We start from the raw sequence: 23970 nt of genomic DNA, 5'->3' as shown, positions 1-23970 counted from the left end.
GATTAAATAACTTGGGCAGAGCCCCATAAGTAATTTCTGATTCTGTAAGCTAAATTTTTTTTTATTCTCAATTATATATCTTTATTAACAAAAGATAAATAAAATAAAAAGTAGACATTGTTAGACTTTATGTTGAACCACTCCATATTATGGTAGGAGTATGAAAACGTAAATCATTGACTTTCTTGAAGTAGATAAGAATGAGCTCTCTTTGCATTGCTGTTTGAACTTCGTACTAGTACTAGTTTGAATCTAGCTATGGTATCCATAGTACTTGACAATTTGATTGTTACTCTCACCAGCACAATTTCTTAGATGGTAACTTAATGTGGTATCCTAGTGGGTTTTGGTAGCTTAGAAGCCAGAGAGCTGTTAAAAGCCAATTACTTATGTCAGGGTTTGAAACAGGCTGTTTTCATGATCCCACTCTCACTGTATTATCTTCACAATGTTCTTAGAAGAGGCCTGAGGATCATGGTAGTCTCAGTTATTAATAGCCCTATAAGCTATCCTTGTAATTCTCAATTTCAGGTTTTGCTTTCTGCAATTTTTATACAATTACAAGCAATTTTTGCTTTCTGTAAAGATTAGGTACAATGGATACTCTACAGTCTTCTAAAATTTAATATTCATGATCATTATATAAAGGCAATCACAATTAAAACAACAAATAGTACCACAAACCATACTCTATGATAGAGGAAAGGGTTTCTGTGTCTAAAGGCTCATGTCCAGAATGGTAAAACACCTAGTACTGATCAGTGACTCGAAGATAACAAAAGAGTTATTTTTCCATTCAAAGACTAATCCATTTAGTTCTGGGTATAAAGTATAAGGAAATATTTAAAAAATCAAAATTATATAACCAAATAGAAAACAGAATTATGACTATACAAACTGAAATGGGGCATAAAGTCATACATATATTCTAAAGGTTTCCTTTCAGTAACCTGATTTATTTTTAGCTTTAGACCAGGAAAACCTTAGAAGGCAAAAACAAACAATACTCAAATAACTACAACTATAGTTACTAGTAATTTGAAAAAACAAAACTGTGATTTTGAGAAAGAGTAACTCATCTGTCTTTAAAATGTGTACTAGCACTAGATAAAGGGCCATAAGAATTGAGGAAATAAAGTTAGAGACTTAATAAATGTTGAGTAGAAGATGTTCTTGTTAGGTAGAGAGCCAAGGCCTCTTTGCACATCACTTAATATAAAACTGGAAGTAAAATAAAAATATACACTTAATGTGCTTCCTCTTTGTTTTTGTTTCTTCAGTGTGTAAAGAAATGAATTTGCTATGAGACTTCCAGAGTCTTTATTAAAGTCAGGCAGCAAGAGTAGTAGTCATGGGTTTTTTCCATCTATAATCATCAGCAAGAAGCTGAAAAGAATGTATCAGCTGTGTCTATCTTGGGTGACTGTCTATAACTAGTTACTACTGTCCAAGGAAGGAAGCCATGGGGTCATCTGGCCTCTGACGTTTCATTCTATAGGCTTCCATTTCCTCTTCAGTGGGTTCCCGAGTTTCATATATGCTGTTGTAAGGCCGCTTCCTCTCATCAATTTGCATGATCTCCTTGACATGAAGAAGGCGGGCCTCCTCTGCATTCAGTGCCTTTTTCAATTTTTCATGTTTCTTTTCTTCAATCATCACTATCTGAACTGTTCTTTCGATGCTTCTTTTTCTTCTTCTTTTTCTTCTTTTTATCTTCTTTTAATTTTTCCTGATGCATCTCCATGAGGGTTTGAGGTTTTTTCACAGATTCTTCTCCAGTTATATCATTTATAATACATTCCTCTGAATTAGCAATCTCCTTGCCAGCTTCTCCAGTGCAATAGGAATACTTGAAAAAAGAGTGACAGCATTTGTATCCCCATCGGCCTTCTTTCCAGTAAGATCCCCAGATATGTGTGTGATTGTGGATCTTCACATCTTCCTCATACTTAGAGCAGGCGACAGCCCGCTCCTGTCCTTTGATGACTGTCCCATGTCTTGAATACTCCACATAGTCTTCAGTCTGAGCTAAAAGCAATTCAGCTGGAGGGGCATCCAAGTGTTCTTGGCCACCATACTTTTCCAAGATGCTTTCTTTCTGCTGTTCTTTGAAGTCTTCTTTTTTGACTTTGAAGGACTTGTACAGCAGCTCTAGTTTTGTAGGATCAGCCTGCAGATGCACTTCAGATCCCTTGTCATAGGCTTCCCAAGCAAACAACTGTGTCTGAGCCATTGAAATGGTGTCTCCTGTGTATCTTACAAAGTTATCCCCTGCATAGCTCACTTCATCTGGATTCTTCCCTGCGTTGGCATAGGGATTCTCTCTCATCGCTCTAGTTTTGGGATCATAGTAAGCAGAATTTGGATCTAAATTCCGCAAATATTTTGCAATATCTTCTCGAATCCTGAGATTCCGGACAGTAATTCGCCTCTTAGAGTCAAAGTTCTGTCCAGGCATGTCAATATCATCTGCATATTTATCTTCATCCTCATCTTCACTATTATGATCTTTTTCCGTCTGAGAATTTGGTTCCTCTTCTCCCCACTGGTGTTTTGGAGAATTAGCCTGTTCCACTAATTTTCCTGAGGCTAATTCCTCTTGGAGTTTCTGGGCTTTCAGGGTTCGTTTTGCCAGATCAACTTTGGCATATTCTTCCACAATTTTCATGTGTTCCTCTGGATTGTAGCCATTCCACCGGTCCCTCTTCCCATCATAGTCAAACATCAGCTGAGGCTGGACATGTTCATCTGGAGCTATATTAGTACCTGTAAATTTTGCTCCAACTCGCCTAGGTCTCTCAAAGCAGTCTTTCTTTTTGTGTGTCATGGCCCCGCAATTTTCACATGCCCCCTTGCGGTACTTAGTAGTTATGGAATTCTCTTTTACACCTCTCTTGTACCATTCTCCAGATGAGCTGTATTGCTTCTGTTTCTCTGGTTGTGGTCTCTGGTGCTTTAAAGTAGGTCTTTTTGATGGATCGATATACCATGGCACTGAAGAAACATACTGAGGTATATGAGGATTGATGTCTTTTCCTTCTTCATCAACTTCTGCTGGAGCATTACCCAGTTTTCGTTGTTCTTCTAGCTCCTTCTTCTTTCTCCAGTCCTCTCTGGTCATCTTCTTTGGTTCCTCTAGACTCATTTCTTTGGACCCCGACAGGGGGGCCGCATTAACTGCATCTACAGCTGCAGCTGACATGGTTATCTGGACCCCTCCAGTCGGGCCACAGGCCACCCCGAAATCACCCGACAAAAATGAAATCAATCCCTGTAAGCTAAATTTTTTAACTATCAACTGAAGTTTCAAAAGGTTCAAGTTTTCACTTTCATATTATCTTAATATTATTGAAATGCTAATTGATGTTATTAAGAACTTTCCTTTGTCAATTGACTGCAGATTTTTTATTTTGTACTTTGTACATTATAAGACATATTTGAGACAATGTCTTTGCAATCTTTTAGCTCTACTATTCATTATTTAAATGCCACTTTTCAGTCTCCCTCACTGCATTTTATTAATTTAGATGATTTCTTACTTTGGTGCAGTTTTATATGGAGATGAGTTATAAAGTCTTTTTAGTAGTGTTTGGCAGTGAAAAGTTTGACAAACATGTTTATGTTATGATGCCAGTAACTGTAGTAATATAAGTTATTTATAAACTGTAGTAGTTATAAAATGCTTTTTATTAATTAAAAAATTGAATGTTTTATAAATATCCATTATTTGGACTGAATCATACTTCGCTGAGGTACGATGGCATTTCCCAGGCAGTTATCTAGAAGAAGCTATACTTTAGTAAAAGGAAATGACTTTCTCTCTCAGTGACATAGCTGGTGTTTATTATATCCAAATTAAAACACAATAGTACTTTTCTTAGTATTTAATTGTTGAGACTTCTTTACTGCTTAGTGAAATTTAGGGAAGCACTCGGCCATTAATAGTTCAGTAGACTAGTTACTGTTCTAGTAATTTCAGTTAGACATTTTCAGCTCTTGAAAGCTCAGGTAGTGAGTTCTTTTTAAGTAATTCTTTTCACCTTGCAAACAGATTTATTTAGACAGAACAGATATTACAGAGAGTTTAGATCAAATATGAAGTTACAGGGCATAGTTCCCACAAGACTGACCTCACTTCTGACTCCAATTTAGGGATTGCCGAGACCACCCTTAAATTTAATAATTTGCTAGAAGGATTCACAGAAGACACTGAAAGGTCTATACTCATGTGTATGGTTATTACAGGGAAAGGAAACAGATTAGAACCAATTAGGAGAAGAAGCACACTGGGCAGCATTTGGGTAATTACCAAATGCAGAGCGTCCATTGTCTTCTTCCTGTGATGTGAGGGCACATTACTTTCCTGGTCTTGATGTATGATGTTATATGTTGAGTATATCCAGGCAAGGAAGCTCACCTGAGTCTTGGTTTTTAGAATTCTTTTTTTCTTATTCTTTTAATTAAAATATTTTTTTAAATTATGAATTTTTAAAAGAAAATTTAAAAATTAAAAAATTTTAATTCAGTTAATCAACATATAATGTATTATTGGTTTCAGAGATACAGGTCTGTGGCTCATCAGTCTTATATAATACCTGGTGCTCATTATATCACTTGGTCTCCTTAATGTCCATCACCCAGTTACTCCATTCCCCCCACCCTTTGCCCCTCCAGCAACCCTCAGTTTGTTTCCTATGATTAAAAGAGTCTCTCATGGTTTGTCTCCTTCACTGGTGTCGTCTTGTTTTATTTTTTTCTTCTTTTCCCCTATGATCCATTTTTTTTTTCTCTAAAATTCCATGTATCAGTGAGATCATATGATAATTGTCTTTTTCTGATTGACTTATTTCACTTAGCATGATACCCCTAGTTCCATCCATATCATGGCAAATGGCAAGATTTCATCTTCTTGATGGCTATGTAATATTCCATTATAGATATATATCACGTCTTCTTTATCCATTCATCTGTTGATGGGCATCTGGGCTCTTTCCATAGTTTGCTGTTGTGGACATTGTTGCTATAAACATTGGGGTGTAGATACCCCTTCAGATCGCTACATTTGTATCCTTGGGGTAAATACCCAGTGATTCAGTTGCTGGGTCATAGAGTAACTGTATTTGCAACTTTTTGAGGAACCTCCATACTATTTTCCAGAGTGGCTGCACCAGCTTACATTCTCACCAACAGCGTAGGAGGGTTCCCCTTCTGCATCCTCACCAACAGCTTCCATTTCCTGATTTGCTAATTTTAGCCATTGAAACTGGTGTGAAGTGGTATCTCATTGTGGTTTTGATTTGTATTTCCCTGATGCTATGTGATGTTCAGGACTTTTTCATATGTCTGTTGGCCATTTGGATGTCTTCTTTGGAGAAATATCTTTGTTGGAACTCTTGTCATATGGTCATGATTGATTGTACGTATGGCTGATCTCAGTCTTTAATCTCTAGCTGCTCCAAGCATGACCCAAAGCCACCCTAAATTACATTGTTATTGTCCGGCTAGCCCAAGGCACTGGGTGAACAAAGACCTTAGAGATTACTTCCTAGAAGCTGGTAAAAGGCCACTTTTAGGGGGAGAGGAGGTTTGCTTTTTTGGGCAAGGTTAAATTCTATACAGATACTGTGTGTATAATACTTGTTTATAGAATGAATTTGTGTCTGAGGCTAAATCTAGTGTGTTAGAAACACTGGGAAAATCTAAGTATTTTAACTCAGAATGGGAATTTCTGGAAATTATAGTTGGTCTGAGCGTGGCGTTTTCCAGCCAGAGAGATTTCTGGGAATGCTTTGGGTATCTTGAGGCCTGCTGATTCTGCTATACCCCATATTCCTGTCACTCTTGTTAACTGCCCAAATATAAGCCTCTCTGATCATTAAAAAAAAAAAAAACAACTCTTTTTTATAATGTTTAGGATTCCCTTTCTCCTAAACCTATAACTTCCTTCCTCTTCTTCCCAAATTGTTGTTTTGAGCTCTAGTTTCTATTAAATGCATTCTCCTTAATAACCTTAACTGAGAACTCCTCAGTCTCTTTGCCCTAACTGAAAACTGCTATTCTTTGTAGACACTGCTTTTCACAAAGTCTTCTTAAGTGGATGCAGCTCATTCTTTACTCATTGTCTACATGTGGATTTAGGGTGAGATTTTGCATATTCCTAGGGCAACTTCTGTTCTAGCTCTCCTCCATAATCATATTCTTTTTGATAATCATGGTTATTAAAAGTTTAATCACCTTTTCCCTCTCTTCTTTGATCACCTTTTTCATTTCATTTCTTAAAGACAGTGACACTTCCTTTTCAGCCACCATCTTGGTTCCAGCCACCATCTTGGATGACTTTAGAGTTTATGTACATTAACTCCGATTAATATCCTTAGCCTTTCAATTTCTTCACTTTCGTAGTGTGAGTTCCCTCAATCTTTGTTCTGCTTCAGCTGTCTGTTTTCATGGTATACCCTCAATCTTGTCCTCTGGTAGAATTCATTGTCCTTATCTTACCATATTGTCTCATCCTTTCTTCCCTCTTATTATGGCCACTGTAGCTTAGGTTCCTTGGCTGTCCCACTCTGTCTGTCTTTTCATACCTTTGATTTCTTTCCTAACAAAGATTTCATGACACACTATTTCACTACCTTACTGATAACTTCATCTCCTTTGTACCCTTGTCTCTCCATTGTACCACCTACCTCAAATCCAGTCTAGTTTGGATTCAGCATTCTTTCTCTCTTCTTCCTCTCAGGCTGCTGGGTGCTGCTGGAGAAGTCCTTAAAAATGGCAGTCTGAATTAATGATTTCTAAAATTGAATCTTCTGTTGTCCAGTAATCCCTGAGTTTTTTCTTCTCTTCTTTTTTTTCTGTCTCACCTAGAAACCTGTTATCTTCATGAGGACTACTGAAAAATCTGCTTTGTTATTCTGAAGACCTCTGTCCTTCCCCGTATCTTCCCCTTGACTTTTAGATTGATCTGATTTTCTGCTTGACAAAGAAAATTAAATTTATGTGGTACAAACTCTTTCAAGTCCTGTGCAGCCCTCTTACAAACTTACCTGTAGCTAAACTCATTCTGACCTCTTCCTTTTTGTGTCTCTGGTTTTTTTCTCTGATAACTCTTTCACATAAGTATTTAAACATGCATGTGGCAGACAGTATCGACTGACTATGTAAAAGTCATTTCCACCTTCATCTCCCTTACTTCCTCAAAATAGAGTCTGGAAAGTCGTATAGTTACTCAGATTCTCTTGTAGCTAGGAAGAGCCAACCATGTGACCTAGTTCTAACCAATGAGACATGAGGGAAAGTCAGATGTAGGGAATGGGGCTCTGGGTAATGTGTTTTGCTTCCTAATAGAGGGTCTAGGTTTATAATTCCCCTTTCTTTTTTTCTTTTTTTTTTTTTTAATTTTTTAAATTATTTGACAGAGAGAGAGAAAGATCACAAGTAGGCAGAGAGGCAGGCAGAGAGAGAGTAGGAAGCAGGCTCCCCTCAGTCAGAGAACCCATTGTGGGTCTCGATCACAGGAGCCTGAGACCATGACCTGAGCTGAAGGCAGAGGCTTAATCTACTGAGCCACCCAGGCACCCTGTAATTCTGCTTTCTTTTTGTTGGAAATATATTGTACGGACATGATGCCTGGCAGTGGTATCCATTTTGTGGCAGAGGTTGGTCTGGTGACATCACGAAGATTCTGACAAAACCCTAGGGGTGTCTACTGACTTTTGTTAAATAAGCAATAAATGTCCCAGGGGTTTAAGCATTGTTTGCTATGTTTTCTGTTACTTGCAGCCGAAAGCATTTTAACTTACAAAAGTTTCTTTCCCACAAAACCAAGAATAAGCAACTCTGTTTTTGACTCCATTAGATACTAGTCTAATTTTCCTTCTCTGTTGCAGCCAAGCTTCTTGAACGAATTTTCTGAATATGTCTCTGTTTTATCTTTCATCTACTTTTATCTATATTTATCTTTACCATGCATTAGCCAGGGTCGTCAGAGGGTTTGCTTTTTTTTTTTTTAAACGCTTTGTTTACCTTTCAGTTCTTATTTTAATTGATCTTTCTCTCTACAGTATTCGATCAGTTAGCTTTAATCTTTAAATACTCTTCTCCATTAGTGTCCATCACATTGCATTCTCCTATGCTATATACTTTTTATTGTCTTTTTCTCATTCTACTGTATAGTTTCTCTTCCTCTACTAATTTTTAAAATATTAGTCCTCAGCACAGGTATAACTATCCCAATTTTACAGGCCTAGAGACTAAGTGATCTTAGGTCATATAATTAGTAAATAGTGCAGCCATCATTTGAAGAGAGTATAAAGGTTTTATAATTCATCTCTTGGAATCTCTGTGATCTTGTGCTTTCCTTGGGCAATATCATTCATTCCTGAAACCCAGATACTTACGTTCATCCCCAAAATGTCTCCTGAGTTGTACAAACACCTATCACAAGTGCAACTCCCAGCTGGGTATCTCTGCTTGACAGTCATATTGATACCTCAAAGTCTGGAAATCCAGATTAGAACTCTTCATTGTCCTGCACATGTGTGACCCTCCTCCTTCCTTACTTGTGACAGAGACTGATGGACATTATCATCCACGTAGCTGTAAAGACCAAAATCCTGGGTGTCATCTTTGACTCATCCTTTTTTCCCACTGCTCATATTCATTGTGTCCTGTTCTCCCATCTCTTTTGCTGTGCCTACCCCCAGTGTAGTTTACCCTTATCTCTCTCCCCAGGAAAGCTGTAACACTCCACATCTATATCCCTGTGTAATCTGAAATAGTCCAACTAATCTTTCTTTCTTTCTTTTTTTTTTTTTTTTAAAGATTCCATCCATTTATTTGCCATACAGAGATCACAAGTAGGCAGAGAGGCAGGCAGAGAGCCCTGAGCCACGGAGCAGAGAGCCCGATGTGGGGCTCCATCCCAGGACCCTGGGATCATGACCTGAGCTGAAGGCAGAGGCTTTAACCCACTGAGCCACCCAGGTGCCCCCTGACTAATCTTTTTTAAATGCAGATCTCATCATGTTACTTTCCTGATTTAGACTCTTTAGTGATAACTTGTCACAGTGACACTGTGTTGTCTCCAGGCCTTTGTACATGCTCTTTCCTCTTCCTCTATCTTCTCTGCCTGCTCCCTGTTGCTGTTCATTCCAGATAGTGCTCTGTGGTAGTTCTATGTTTTCCCCCAGCATAGCTAAAAAATCCTTTTGTTCATTTTGTGAAATTTGAAATAATTCTGTTGCATTCCTAGGAATTTCAAATATTGAATAGTTTGCTTTTAATTTGTGTCTCCTTCCCCCTTAATCCAAGCCCTCAAAAACAAAATAGAAACTCAAGTCTGTTTAGCTTTATGCTTCTCCAAGCAAGCTGACATTGCCTAACTTGAGAATCGATTATGTGCCAAAAGTCAGCTGATGCTGTTTGGGGGAAAAAAAAATGGCATTTGCAGCCTTCAGCTCTAGCCACTGAACCTGACAAGTTCTGACATCTCTTCTCTTGGCTGCCTCTTACTTCTTTTTCTGTTTCCATGGAAATGGACATCAGATCACAGAAACATAGTAAGATACTGGTGGCTAATTGCTGTTGCAGATTTCTGAATTCTCTTTGTTTGTGGAGTGATTATTTTAGTGACTCTTTCCCTCTATGCAGTATGTGGTAGTTAGCTAAAACATCTAAGGCAGTTTCTGGATTTGAGAGCCAGATGATGTTTCCCAAGGATACTCACTAATGAGTATCCTAAAATGTATCCTCTATTTCAGCTCTCAGAGAAAATATATTTTAATTTAAGAACTGTAATCTTGTCAGAGTAGAGCACTCAATTTCAAACCAGGAGATCTGGCCTTAGTCCCAGATCTTCTCTTGTCTCAGTTTGACCTTGGTCAATTTTGTTATATTTATTCAATGAACCCATTGCTACTACTTAGTCCTGAGGCTTATTTACAAGTTTGTCCTAGAGAAAAGACTGCCTCTCTACCAGTATGTTTTTTTTTTTTCCAGTATATTTTAATAGAAAAACATAGAAATAAGATATGCAACTAATTTTAGTTAAGGAAATCAAACAAGGTTTCTAGACATCTAAAATGGAAAAATGCTTTTAATTCCAGCTCTATTTTCAACTTCTGTAACATGGTTAGATAAGGCTTGTCATATGGCTAGAAAAATTAACTTGAGAATCTCTTTTTAATGTACATGTGGTTTCCCAAGACACATACATCCTATCCTATGGCAAAGTAAAGTGATTACATTTATAGTTGAAATATTCTGTCCATTTCCTATTTAATGAAGAAAGTTATTACATTGCTTAATTTGTATTTTATTCACATCCAGGATGTAGGAAGATTTGCCACAGCCATATGCCTCTATAGTCGGCTTATCTCTGCCAGGTCAGGATTTCCTTGTAAATCTAAATTTAGAACTTGGAAAGCCAGGTTTTGTTAAGTGCAAGAAGGGACTTCCATGTACACATAAAAGAGATTAGTATTGCTGAGCCACTTCTTCAGCATATAGTGTCTGCTTTTTATCAAATGTACTTGAGTAATTGAAATTGAGTATGATCAGAATAAATCTGTTTTTGCATGACTACACAGAATAAAATACAGGTTTATACCGAAGTCCCACTTGGTAGTTGCCTGTGTACAGAAAACAAACCATACATGAGAAGACATTATTAATAATTTAAATGGGAAGTAATCCATTTTATACTGTGTAATTGTGGTAAATCTTTCCAAAAGTGAAAAAAAGCACTGCTTTAATCAATTTGCTGTGAATTTAGTTTCCTATAATGAACCTGCAGTAGAATTGGGGTCTGGTTGTGTCAGACTCCCTCTGTTTGTGACATAGCTGTAGGCTTCAGTAGATTACCACAGGTCCCAGCACTTAAGGTACAGTGCTTTAGAACAAAAGTTTAAGTAAAAAATATTCCACAGTTGTTGTAGGTAATCAGAAAAAGAATGTTTGGGGCACCTGGGTGGCTCAGTGGGTTAAGCTGCTGCCTTCAACTCAGGTCATGATCTCAGGGTCCTGGGATCGAGCCCCGCATCGGGCTCTCTGCTCAGCAGGGAGCCTGCTTCCTCCTCTCTCTGTTCTTGCCTCTCTGCCTGCTTGTCACCTCTCTCTGTCAAATAAATAAAAAAAAACCTTAAAAAAAGACAAAGAATGTTCAAGAAAGAAATTATAATGCCCTACTACCCTGCTATCAAATTAAGTCTCTGTTGACTTTTTGGCATTTTCTTTCACTTAGAAAAATTCTATCAACATATAAAACAGAACTGGAAAAAAATTGGGATAATGCTATATGTGCTGCTTTGTAAAAGCCTATTGACTTCATTTCCCATATCATGAACATTTTACCTTGGTGTCATGTATTCTTTAAAAATGATTTTGGGGCACCAGATGGCTCAAGCATTTGAGTGTCCAACTTTTGATTTCAGGTCAGATCATCTCTCAGGGTCATGAGATGGAGCAGAGCCTTGCGTGGGTCTCCACAGTCACAGGGAGTCTGCTTGAGATTCTCTCCCTCTCCCCCTCCCCAACTGTCACATGCACTCTCTCTCTCAAATAAGTGAGTAAATCATTAAAAAAGTAAATCTTTAAAAAACTATTTTAAGAAATACATAATATACTATCACAAATGATTCCATAATTTAACTTTTAAGCTAATAATCGATATTTAGATTGTTTTCTTATCAACTTCTTTGAACAGGAGCCTATAAACTTTCTATATCCTTTCAGTCAATATGGAAAGTACCTAAATTATCTGGTTTTCCTGGCTGGTACCTCAGAAATTTTTACTTTGTTTTATTTTAGTTTGCCATATCTCACACTTAATCTAAATCTTACCAATATTATCTCCAAAATACCTCTCGAATTTGTTCCTTCATCTCCATTCTCACTGTGATTGCAGTTGTTAAGTCTTCATCATTTAAGTTGGATTATTGCAGTAGTCTCATATCTTTTTTTTTTTTAAGTAGTAGTCTCATATCTAACTGATCTTTTCTACTGCTGATCTCTTCTTTCAGTATATTACTTATTGTCAAAATTGTCTTTCAAGAGCATAGATATGGTCATATGTTACCTGGCTTTAACGTCTTTGATATTTTCCCCAGTGTCTGCTGCATAAAGTTTAACTTCTTAGTCTGATATTCATGGGTATTCATATTTTGACCCTGTCTAACCCTTTAACCTAATTTTTCTCTTCTCCTTTTCACATTTTTTGTATCATAGGGAGCCTTCACTTAACATATTAAGGTTCTCACAGCCCTTCATATACTTTGGGCTCTTTCTGTTTTCTGTGGACTATCCCTCATCCCTGGTATTTACTTGCTTTCCTTCTTTCAAGACTTCAGCTCAAATATTACCTATTCTGTAAAGCTCTGCTGTCCAGTACAGTAACCACTAGCCACATGTGGCTATTAAAACTAATTAAAAAATAGAATTCAGTTCCTCAGTCGTATTAGCCACATTTTAAGTATGCAATAGCTAGTAGTTAGTGGCTATTGTTTTGGGCAACACGTGTTAAAGAACATTTTCCTCATTGAAGAAACTTCTATTAGATAGCACTGCTACAAAGCCTTTTCTAAAATAATTGATTTTCTCCTCAGAGCTTCTGTAACCTTTAAGATTAGCTATTTTAAAAAGCCCTTGAATTCCTTTATGGGTAGGAAGGAACTTAGCCTTATTCTTTTCATCTCTAGCATCTAGAATAGTACCTGGCAAGTAATTGAATTTCAAGATATGTTGACTAAATGAATAAATGAGTAAAAAAAAAAAAATGACATGAGTTTTCTGAAGTCATGTGAATTATGACAATTTTAAGGGTCTTTCAAGTCTAGAGAAATACTGATTCTCTTTTGTAAAATGCATGGTTGTTGGTTTCAATTCATTAGTGCCTCACAAAACCTTAGACAGATTGCTCACTTTCTCTTATTCTTTTATCATCAAAACATTCGGGAATTAGGTCTATTTCCCCCATACAGTTTAATATAAAGCCAACATTTACTCTATGCCAGATATTGTAAACCTTACACAAAAGTGTAAAGCATTTTCTGTAGATTCTGCACTCTTGCTCGAGTTTATACTCCATGAGCTGAGATAGCAGACATTTAGCTTGTGCCTGGAATTCTTACCTCCTTAATTTTATTTAATTTTCATAATATTTTGATGAAATCCTCTTTTTTCCTGTTTTGCAGATAAGGAAGCAAGCAGAGAGAGAAGCTAAGGAGTTTGCGTAAAGTCATATATAGCTGTGAAGGGACTTTTTATTACACCTCAGCTGCCTCTCATTTGAACTGTTAATACATTCAGTGCCTCTGGGTAGCTTTGATGATTTATATATTTTGTAATTGTTCGTTCATGGCCAGAGTATGTCTCTTGGTTTCTGGTTTTTAAAAAACCAACAGCCTGAAAAATATATCAAAGAAGCTATAGTGCCCTACTTTTAACATTTTGTGATTGACCGCTATGGCCTGATATCATGCCTGGCCTAATAGGATCTGACCACATCAGGTTAAGGGAATAACCATAAATTCTCTAGGGAGTAGAATTCCAGAAGCCTTTGGGAGGCATTTAATTACTCTATGAATTGCAATTATCATCTGTTACCACTGGCTGTCTAGCTGATTTTAAAAAATACTTCCCAACATCAACATTTAAAAAATTACACAGTATAGTGCCTGGGACAAAGTTAGTGTTCAGTGATGGTTTGTTTAATGAATGTGTGATAAATAACAGAGATACTGTTAATTGGTAGTATTAATAGCTAACATTGTGTGAATGTTTTCTCTTTGCCCAGCATTGTGCTAAGCTCTTCACTTGAATTATTTCACTTCATTCATTGACTGTTGAACACATACAGTGTGCTAGGCACCATGCTTGGTGCTAGAGATACAGTGGTAAACAAAGACCTTGTTCTCATGGATCATTCTTTTTGGTGCGAGAGACAGGAATAAACACATAAGTAAATATTGGTTAGTGATCAGTGCTGTGGGAAAAAAATACATAAATGATCCAGGGAAGGCTTATCTGAGAAGGTGATGTTTAAAGCAGTCTGGAATGGAAGGACAGAGAGTAAGCCTTCCAAGAGTGTTGGGGATTAGAACATTCAGAGTGGAGGGAACGAGTATAAAAGTGAGCAAGGAGGCCAGGGACTAGATCTTCTAGAATTTTACAGGCTGTGGTGAGGGTTTGGAATTTTATTCCAAATATGATGAAAGCCCTTAGAGCTCTGTTTTTGGGTAGTGGAGTCCTATTATCTGATTTTTGTTTTCAAGGGATCACTTTGGCAGCTTGGAGAGAGAATAGAATAGGGGGAGTGGGAAGAAAGGGGCAAGAAGAATGGAAGTAGTTTTAGTATTCCAGCAACCTGTGAGATAGGTTCTATCATTTTCTCCAGTTTTAGGTTAGAACACAGAGGTCCAGAAAGTTTAGGAGGCTGTTCAGTGCTATGGATCTAGTCTGTTTTATATGGTCTTTGCTATTATATTATACTGCCTGACTTCCATGAATGAGTTTTAAGGATTTTTAGTATTGTATATTAAGCCAGTATAGCTAATATGTATGTAAATTTCCACTAAATGTTGTCTTTTTAAAATTATTTATTTATTTATTTGTTTGTTTTTAGTAGACCCATATGGGGCTTGAACTCATGCCCCCTAGGTCAAGAGTTGCATGCTCTACGGATTGAGCCAGCCAGGTGCCCCAAATGTCTTTCTTAGTGAGACTGGTTTCTTAATAGTTAACAAGTTGTGAAAGCATATATTACATAGAATCTGTTAATTCTGTACATTCATTAATTGTTACTCATACCAGAATGAATAAACCACCATTTCTTTATCAGTTCTGAGAGTTCTCTTTTACCTGTGTCCATTTGGAGAGTTGTGAAGATAGGACAAGAATACATGTATTTTTCTTTAAATTTTTAAAAATAATTTTATTTATTCATTTGACAGAAATCACAAATAGGCAGAGAGGCAGGGAAGCAGACTCCCCGCTGAGCAGAGAGCCTGACCCGGGGCTTGATCCTAGGACCCTGAGGTCATGACCCGAGCCGAAGGCAGAGGCTTTAACCCACTGAGCCACCCAGGCACCCCTTCTTTCAAGTTTTTATTTTAATTTCAGTGTAGTTAACATACACTGTTATATTAGTTACAGTGTACAATACAGTGATTTAACAATTCTGTACATTGCTCAGTGCTCATTATGATAAGTGTATAAGAATATGTATATTCTTATTAAAATGTACTTATTAGAATGCTTTTTTATTAAAACAAGTTTCTTCTTTGTGTAAGTATAAACTACTCTAAGACTTAATTTCACTAATCAGTAACTGATTCATGGAAATAATGAAAACTTAATGATTGAATTAAAACAGGAAAACCAACACAATTTTTAGGTACCAATACAAGTTTTAGGTCTAATAAAAAGATGGGTTTAGGGTAAGAATATAACCTTGGAAAAATTTCTTTCATCTTCTGAGCCTATTTCTTCATCTAAAGTGAATATAGTATTACCAACTTCATTGGGCTGTTGTGATAATTAAATGTGATAATGCTTCTACAGTGTCAGCTATATTGTTTTGTACATAGGGTTAGTAAATGTTACACTCTTATTAAAATCAATATTGTGGGTTCAGGAAATTTTGTTCAAAAAAAGTTTAGTAATTCCTCATTAATAGCCTAAATTCTTATAAAACCTTAGTATTTTTGCTCATTTGTTTCCCCATCTTATGGCTCATGTCTTAGGAAGGACTACTAGAGCTACTGGTGGAATTATTTTAGCCTTTAGGACACAAAATTCAGAGATGCATGATAGCTGTCTTTAAATCTATAAAGGGTTGCCATATGGAACAGGGATTTGTTTTTCATGATTTAGGAGAGCAAAACTATGATCAGAGGGTGAAAACTGTAGTAAAGATTATTTTGGCTCATTAAAATACTCTTCCAAAAATAGAGTTAATACTTTATTGGATTGGCCATAGCTGCATCAATTTTCCAGAATGTGTAAGGGACTAAAGTTTTTATTTTGTTTTGTTTTGTTTTTACTTAGTTTGAAGATTTCTTCAACCTGAGAATCACTAAAATATAGGCTACATGAAAGAAGAGATCATGTCTGTCTTGGCCACTGTAGTATCTTCAATGCCGAATACTGTGCCTGATGTGTTTGTTGAATGAGTGAATGAGTCAGTTATTAGTGGAATTCATCTGTATACTTCATTCCTCTGTACCTTAAGTTCTAATTTTGGTTGATGGCTTGACTATTTATTTGGGTTAAAAATGAGGGAAACTGCAGAGAATTGCTATTTGGTAAGCAAACAAAGTTAGTGGAAGATTCTCAACAGTGACAGTGACTGTTGATATTTTGGGTCAGATAATTGTTTTGTCTTTTACATTATAAGATTTTTAACAGCATCTCTGGCTGTTAAATACTCATCAGTTGCCAATAGTACTCTTCCTTTCATGGCAGTGAAAAATGACTCCAGATATTGCCCAGTGTCCTGTGGGGAGCAGATTGTTCCTTGTTGAGAACTACTGACTTAGTGAATAGCCCACTAGAGCATACCCATGCAAAAGACAAATCCAGGGAGATCCCTTCTATGTGCTAGATGGGATGATGCCTGTTTGTTTGATAAAGCCAGTTAGGTCTTTCAATTAAAAAAAGGAACAAATCCAATTTTTTATTATAAGAAGTTAGAGAAAATGGTGATTATCATTTAAGAAAGCTCATTGCAAATTTTTGTTTTAAGATGAACTATATACACTTGTATATTGAGGCCTGTATATAGCTTTATAATGAAGAAGTTGTCTGTGTAATGCTTCTGCATTTCTGCCTTGCTTTGAAACATGAAGTTGATTCTTTAGTTTTAGCTTCTCAGTAAAGAAAGGCTCACTATGGGACGCCTGGGTGGCTCAGTTGGTTAAGCAGCTGCCTTCAGCTCAGGTCCCAATGTGGAGTCCCACATTGGGCTCCTTGCTCGGCGGGGAGCCTGCTTCTCCCTCTGCCTCTGCCTGCCATTCTGTCTGCCTGTGCTCGCTCTCTCTCCCTCTCTCTCTGACAAATAAATAAATAAAATCTTTAAAAAAAAAAAAGAAAGAAAGAAAGGCTCACTATATTTCTTTGGTGGTAGTAGAATTATTTATACTGTGTTTTTAGCCCCAAATTGCTTTGACAACCATTATATGTTGCAGTACAGGTATGGAGAAGTAAAAATTAGGGGTTGATGGAAATGGTGGCTTGTAATAATGAAAGACAAAGACAGTATAAAGTATGATTAGAAAAGATAGCAGGAGCAGAAAGCTGGGCAGCTGATAGAAGTAGGAGTACAAATTTTTTTAAGTGGTATATATATTTAAGATTTTATGTTTTGTCTTAGTCTAAGAGTATGATCATCTCATGATAGATGTGGTTTCATAAGTAATTATGGTATACACCATTCACATTGGAAGTCAGTTATTTTTAGGCCTTACTGAGTTACTTTTTTACTTCTTTCCCCAGTATTTATGTTAATATTTCCTCTTGTTTAAGTCTTCTAAAAGGCAAGTTCTAATAAATCCTTACTTGCATTATATTTTAACTCAGTGTATTTTCTTGTCACATCACACTTTCTTTACAACATACTTTACCAAACTATTCATGGTCTTGATTTAATTATAAGCTAGATGCTGTTGCATTTTAATATTCAACACTTGCATACATATTGTGATGTAGTCATTTCTAAAATGTAGTACACTCACTAGGCATTATTATAAAGAAAGCAACTGTCAGCATTTCCATTATAAACCCTAATTTATTTTTAAGGAGTTTCTGACCTGTCTATTTCTAAATTGCTTTTGCTGAAACCTACTATAGAAGTTGTCAGCTGAAATCTAAGTTTTGTTATATTTTATATAAAGGGAAAAATTGAAGCTAGTATTTTTGACTACTTTGCGTCACAGCATTTAAAACACTCATATTTTTAGTGGATTCAGGTGCTTTTTACTTGATATTTATCTATTTCTCATTAACTTAAGTGAGAAAATGGAAACTGACAGCCAGTTAAATAGGCTTGTTTCTTTTCCTGTGTTGTGCTGTAAAAATTTTGGAAGAATTATTTGAAAAGTATTTACTGAGTAGATGCATTAAATATTTTGTTAGAACCACCTTAGAACATGAAAGTATCTTTATGAAACCCATAGGAAATAAAATCCAGGTTTACTAGGAACAGAGAAACTTCTAAAAGCATGAGCTATAATGAGATTCTGGAGATAGCTGTATGATTGCAAAAGTGAATAACTTTTTAATGATCAAGAGTTAGGATTCTTATTCTCATGGTCCTCCTCGAGTAGTATTATTTTGCAGTCATAACCTGGCTGATTTCTGCTCCTCCCTGTTTTTGTGAGATGTCATTGTTACTATGAGTAGGTGTTTCTATATCATCCTTTCAGATTGCTTTTAAATACTGGAAAGCCACAGTTATGACTTATTTATTACCTTATTTTGAACTTGAGATTTTAGTATTCTCTTAAACTGATTACCAAATAAATGGTAAACTTTACTTAATGTAAATTTTATACAAAATTTAAAGTATAAAGATGTTTATTAAAAATTGAATGAGTTTATTCACTTATAATTATTCAATAAATATGTATATCTTACCTCCTATGTACTAGTCACTGTATGTAGAATATATAACAATGAGCAAAACAGGCACAGTCTATGCCCTCTTGTATAGTCTAGTAAGGGAGTTAGATAATAAGCAAGTAAAAAAAAAGTAAAAAAGCACCAGTTTATTTCAGTTGGGTTTTATATCCCCAAATCTTACCTTTTTATAAATGATCCATAACACAGAAACCTATATTTAAATGTACAAGTTTTTAAATTTTATCAGAACATAAAGATTAAAGCATCATATTACTTGAACTATACCTAAACTCTTCTTATTTCTATACTAATGGAATCTTTTTGCTTATATGTATATGTTAATTAGTAATTGCTGTTGTCTACGAAATTGATTTTGTGTCTATTTCCAGTGTTTGGCCATCTAAATAGTATTACTTATTCTAATAGAATTTCTAGGTAGGGGCACCTGGGTAGCTCAGTTGTTTGAGCATCTGACTCTTGATTTCGGCTCAGGGTCCTGAAATTGAGCTCTCTATTGGGCTCCATGCTCAGCAAGGAGTCCGCTTTAGATTTTTTCCTCTGTGCCTCCCCCTCTCACTCTGCTTTTCTCTCCTCTTGCACTCTTTCAGTAAAATACATAAGTAAATAAATCTTTTTAAAGATTTTCTTTATTTATTTGATAGAGAGAGAGGGATCGCAAGTAGGCAGAGCAGCAGACAGAGAGGGGGGGGGGAAGCAGACTCCCTGCCAAGCAGAGAGCCCAATGCAGGGCTCGATCCCAGGACCCTGGGATCATGACCTGAGCCAAAGGCAGAGGCTTAACCCACTGAGCCACCCAGGCTCCCCTAAATAAATCTTTTTTAAAAAAGATTTTATTCATTTATTGGCCAGAGAGAACATGTGCACCAGCAGGGGGATCGGGAAAGGAAGAGGGAGAAGCAGGCTCCTCCCTGAGCAGGGAGTACAATGTGGGGCTAGATCCCAGGATCCTGAGATGATGACCTGAGCCAAAGGCAAAGATACTTGGCTGACTGAGCCACCCAGGTGCCCATAAATAAATAAATCTTAAGGAAAAAAAAAAAAAAAGAATTTCTTGGTAGGTAGTCCTTTGTAATGTTTATATTTCTTAATTGTTTTCTTTTTCTTATTGCATAGTCTAGCATCAGTAGTTGAATTATAAATAATAATAATAGTAGTCATCCTTGTCTTATATTTGATATTGATAGCAGTGTTTCTCCTCTTTCACTATTATGTATGATGTTTGCCATATGTTTCTAGTATATCTTTTTAGCAAGTTATGGAGATTTCCTTTTATTCTTAGTTTACATAGATTTAATGATTTAGAACAAGACTCTGTTTATATGATGTTAGTCTAGATAATTTGGACTAACTCTCCTGCCAAAGACAACTAAAGAAGCTGGGTAAAATATGAAACAAATTCTTAGAAGAGTCTGGGAGAGGATGAGAACTGGTAGAAATAACCTCATTTTCTCAAAACTACTTTTTTCTAAGAATATTTATTGATCATAACCTACCAGCTTTGAAACTGATTCCTGCTTTCAGATATTTCACTAAATTGGGGATACAAATAAAAACCTAGAGTGTGCCATGTGTAGTCTTCCCTTACTGTAAGCTGGAATAGCAAAATACTGGGTCCTCAGAGTAAGAGTGAATTAATGATAATCTAACCCTCCTAAAAACTTGCAACACAACTTTTCAACATGTGATCAGGGAATTTTAAATCTGGAATCTGGGCTATGATTTTCTCGGATTGATAGAGAAATAAGAGAAGTAAATGAAAATTCTCTGTTGAGGAGCATTCCATTATCCAATGTATCAGGTTGCTTTTTTGAAATAATGTTTTTTAATTACATTTTCCACAGTGCAGGCAAAAATAATCAGGCGTAAAAGGAGAAAAGACATGATGAGTAAGAATACTAGCAGATATAACAGAAAATAGAAATGGAGTCAGTGAAAATGAGATACTGGGATTATTAGATACAGACTATAAACAACTAAGCTTGCTATCTTCAAAGAAATAAAGCTCAAATGAAAATTTAGCAAGGAACTGGAGACTCGAAAAATTTAACCTAGCAGGTTTGAAGAAGAATTAGATAATTCCAGAAGTGGAAAAATACTATTTAAAACTTAGTTTTTAACTTTAACATCAGATTGGATTATACTGAAAAGAGAATTAGTGAACCAGAAGATAGGTTGAAGAAATAATCCACAGTGAAATGGAGAATGTGAAAAAGTGGAAAATACAAAGGAGAGAGTAAGATACATAGACATTCAAGATACATAGACAATCAAGCTGGTTAGCTTGATTTCAAAATTCCGTACTTAGTGTATATATTAAGTTTGACTTAGACACATTACATTTTTTTTTTGTGCCTCTGGATTTGTATCATCACTTCTAAAATGGATACTGTTTTGTTACTGGCAGTTTTCACTTACTTAGCTTAGTCAATAGAGGGCTCAATTTTTTTTCGCTATAACTTTTCCTATCTTCCACTCAATCATTTAATGAAAATATTTACTAGGTAATATCTGCCAAACCATAATGTAGGTGTCAGGAATGGAATCAAAGAATATTTTGCTCTTGAGATGCTCGAAGACTGCTGTCAGTTCTCAGTGTGTAACTGGACAGTTGAGAGACTGATTCCTGGAAGTGCCCTATGCTCTAAAAACCCAGGGCCAAACATTTCAACACTGTGGCAACTATCCATTGTTGTGAATGACATTCAGGAATAACACTGCCTCCTTTTTGTGCCTTTCTTAGGAAAGAGCATCACTAGTAGATAATCTCAATTTTATCTACAACTCAAGTCAGATTTATAATATAAACTAAGGAATTCAAGGTGTTTCCAGCTTTCTAGTTCTTTATATTGAAATGAAGCTGAACCCAGATTGTAATTCTTTTACTACTTATGCTGACTTTACTTCATTCTTTATTCAACTTGCTCAGTTTCAAAAGTAGTTAGTTGGATTAGGCTCTGGGCAACTCATTTAATTATTTTATGTTTCAGATTCTTATAAAAAACAGCACCTTCTGCACATACTCTCATAGCTTTACTGTGTTTAAAAACTTGAATTAAAGTATAGCTGACTCTTGAACAGCATAGTTTAAACTGCATAGGTCTGCTTCTACATACTTTTTTTTAGTAACTACTGTGAGTATATTTTCTTTTCCTTGTGACTTTTCTAAAACTCTAATAAAATTTTTTGGTTTTCTTTGATTGCCTCTGGTCTAGCTTTGGAAGGTTGAAAGGGCTCTCTGGAATCTTCTTGTCTTATTTCCAGGTTGCTGCTGCCGCAGCTTTTAAGCCCCCACTCCCACCCCACCCACAACTTTTGTACCTCCTGGAAAATGTGAATGCGCAGAGCCTTCTTGGTCACCAGCAGTGGTGGGCTTTTCAGTAGTACAGAGGGGGAAGGTACACTCAATCCCCAATTCCTTGCCTGTCTTCTCAAAGACATCATAGTTGTTCTTTCTTTCTTTCTTTTTTTTTTTTTTTTTAAGATTTTATTTTATTTATTTGAGACAGAGAGGGAAGAACATGAGTTGGGTGAGAGGGACAGAGAGAGGGGAAGAGTGAGAAGCAGATTCCCCAGCGGGGAGCCTGAGGCGGGGCTTGATCCCAGGACCCTGGGATCGGGACCTGAGCTGAAGGAAGATGCTTAACTGACTGAACCATGCAGGCATGCTGACACTGTAGTTTGTCTTGTGGAGGTTTCTGAGCCGCTTTTTCTTCTGATCGATGCTTATCAGCAGATTGTGCTTGTGGGCTTTGTTCTTTGGATACGTATGTGTGTGTTCTTTCTAAGTGCAGATCTTGACAGTCAAGGCAACAGTTTGAGCCTCCACGAAACTGGTGGCCTCATGATTTGCCATGATCTTGTTCATCAACGGCCCTTACTTAATTTTTAGTTTCATCTTCTGATTCACCATTTCCAAAGACAAAATTCTTTTTATGATATCATCAAGCTTTTCAATTCCAGTATGGAAGGGGGTGGGTATTCATCTTAACAGACTGGTTTCTACATGGCATGTCCATGAATGGTCAGGAGGATGATACCTCAAGGAGGTGAGGGAAGGGCCCACTGGTCAGAGGGAGGTGTGGGTACTCCCGGTACCAACTGGGTTACACAGGCACCACCATACCGGCTCAGACTCCACCAATTGAGAGTTCCATATGATTTTCTTAATGTTTTACTTTCTCTTGCTTACTTTGTGGTAAGAATACAATATATAGTATATATAATATACAAAATATGTTAACTGTTCATATTATCAGTAAAACTTCTAGTCAGCAGTAGGCTATTTGTAGTTAAATTTTTAAGGAGTCAAAAGTGATACATGGATTTTAAAAAAGATTTATTTTTGCTTGAGAAAGAGAGCACAAGCAGGGGTTGAGAGGGGCAGAGGGAGAAGCAGGCTCCCTGCTGAGCAGGGAACCAGATGCAGGACTCGATCCCAGGACCCTGGGATCATGACCTGAGCAAAAGGTAGATGCTTAACTGACTGAGCCACCTAGGTGATTTATACATGGATTTATGACTGTATGGAGTATTGGTGTCCTTAGTTCCCACATTGTTCAAGGATCAGCTATATATTCCAAATTCTTAAAAAAAAAGAGGAGTGAGTTATCATGTCCTTCCTTTGGCACTAATGGTAATGATTTTTTAAACATTTATTTTTATTTTTGTTATTTCATTTGAGAGAGAGAGAATGAGAAATCAGGAGAGAAAAACATGAGCCAGGGGGACAGGAGCAGAGGGAGAAGCAGACTCTCGCTAAGCAGGAATCCCGACTTGGGGCTCAATCCTGGGACTTCAGGATCATGACCTGAGCTGAAGGAAGATGCTTAACTGACTGAGCCACCTGGTCACCCCTTAGACATTTTTTTTTTTTTTTTTTTAATTTGACAGAGATCACAAGTAGGCAGAGAGGCAGGCTCAGAGACAGAGGTGGGGAAACAGGCTCCCTGTTCAGCAGAGAGCCTGATGCGGGGCTCCATCCTAGGACCCTGGGATCATGACCTGAGCCGGAGGCAGAGGCTTTAACCCACTGAGCCACCCAGGTGCCTCCCTTAAACATTTTTTAAATTGCTTAATTGAATGAATTGCATTTAAAGATTCTGGATATTCTACAAATTATACATTAAAAAAATTTTATTTGTCAAAGAAGAGAGAGCACAAACAAGCAGGAGGAGCCTCTAGCAGGCAGGGAGAAGCAGGATCCCTGCTGAGAGAGGAGCTGGACGCGGGACTCAATCTCAGGATCCTGGGATCATGACCCAAGCCGAAGACAGATGCTTAACCAACTGAGCTACTTAGGTGTCCCCAAATTTTACATTTTTAGGATCATATTCC

The 23970-nt window shown here is 36.8% G+C and overlaps 1 protein-coding gene and 1 pseudogene across 11 annotated transcripts in view; one reads left to right on the top strand and one right to left on the bottom strand.

Moving 5' to 3' along the window:
* The window catches only part of NUBPL (NUBP iron-sulfur cluster assembly factor, mitochondrial), a 205750-nt gene that overhangs the window by 97934 nt on the left and 83846 nt on the right, over positions 1–23970 (top strand). The gene's annotated exons all lie outside the window — the stretch shown is intronic.
* Positions 55–3265, bottom strand: LOC309866874 (pre-mRNA-splicing factor SLU7 pseudogene; annotated as a pseudogene). Its single transcript has one exon. The product of its transcript is annotated as a pre-mRNA-splicing factor SLU7 pseudogene (transcript).

Source organism: Mustela nivalis, assembly GCF_964662115.1.
Source record: "Mustela nivalis genome assembly, chromosome: 6".
NCBI lineage: Eukaryota > Metazoa > Chordata > Mammalia > Carnivora > Mustelidae > Mustela > Mustela nivalis.
The sequence above is the reverse complement of the archived record's forward strand: the minus strand, read 5'-3'. Positions and strand labels throughout refer to the sequence as shown.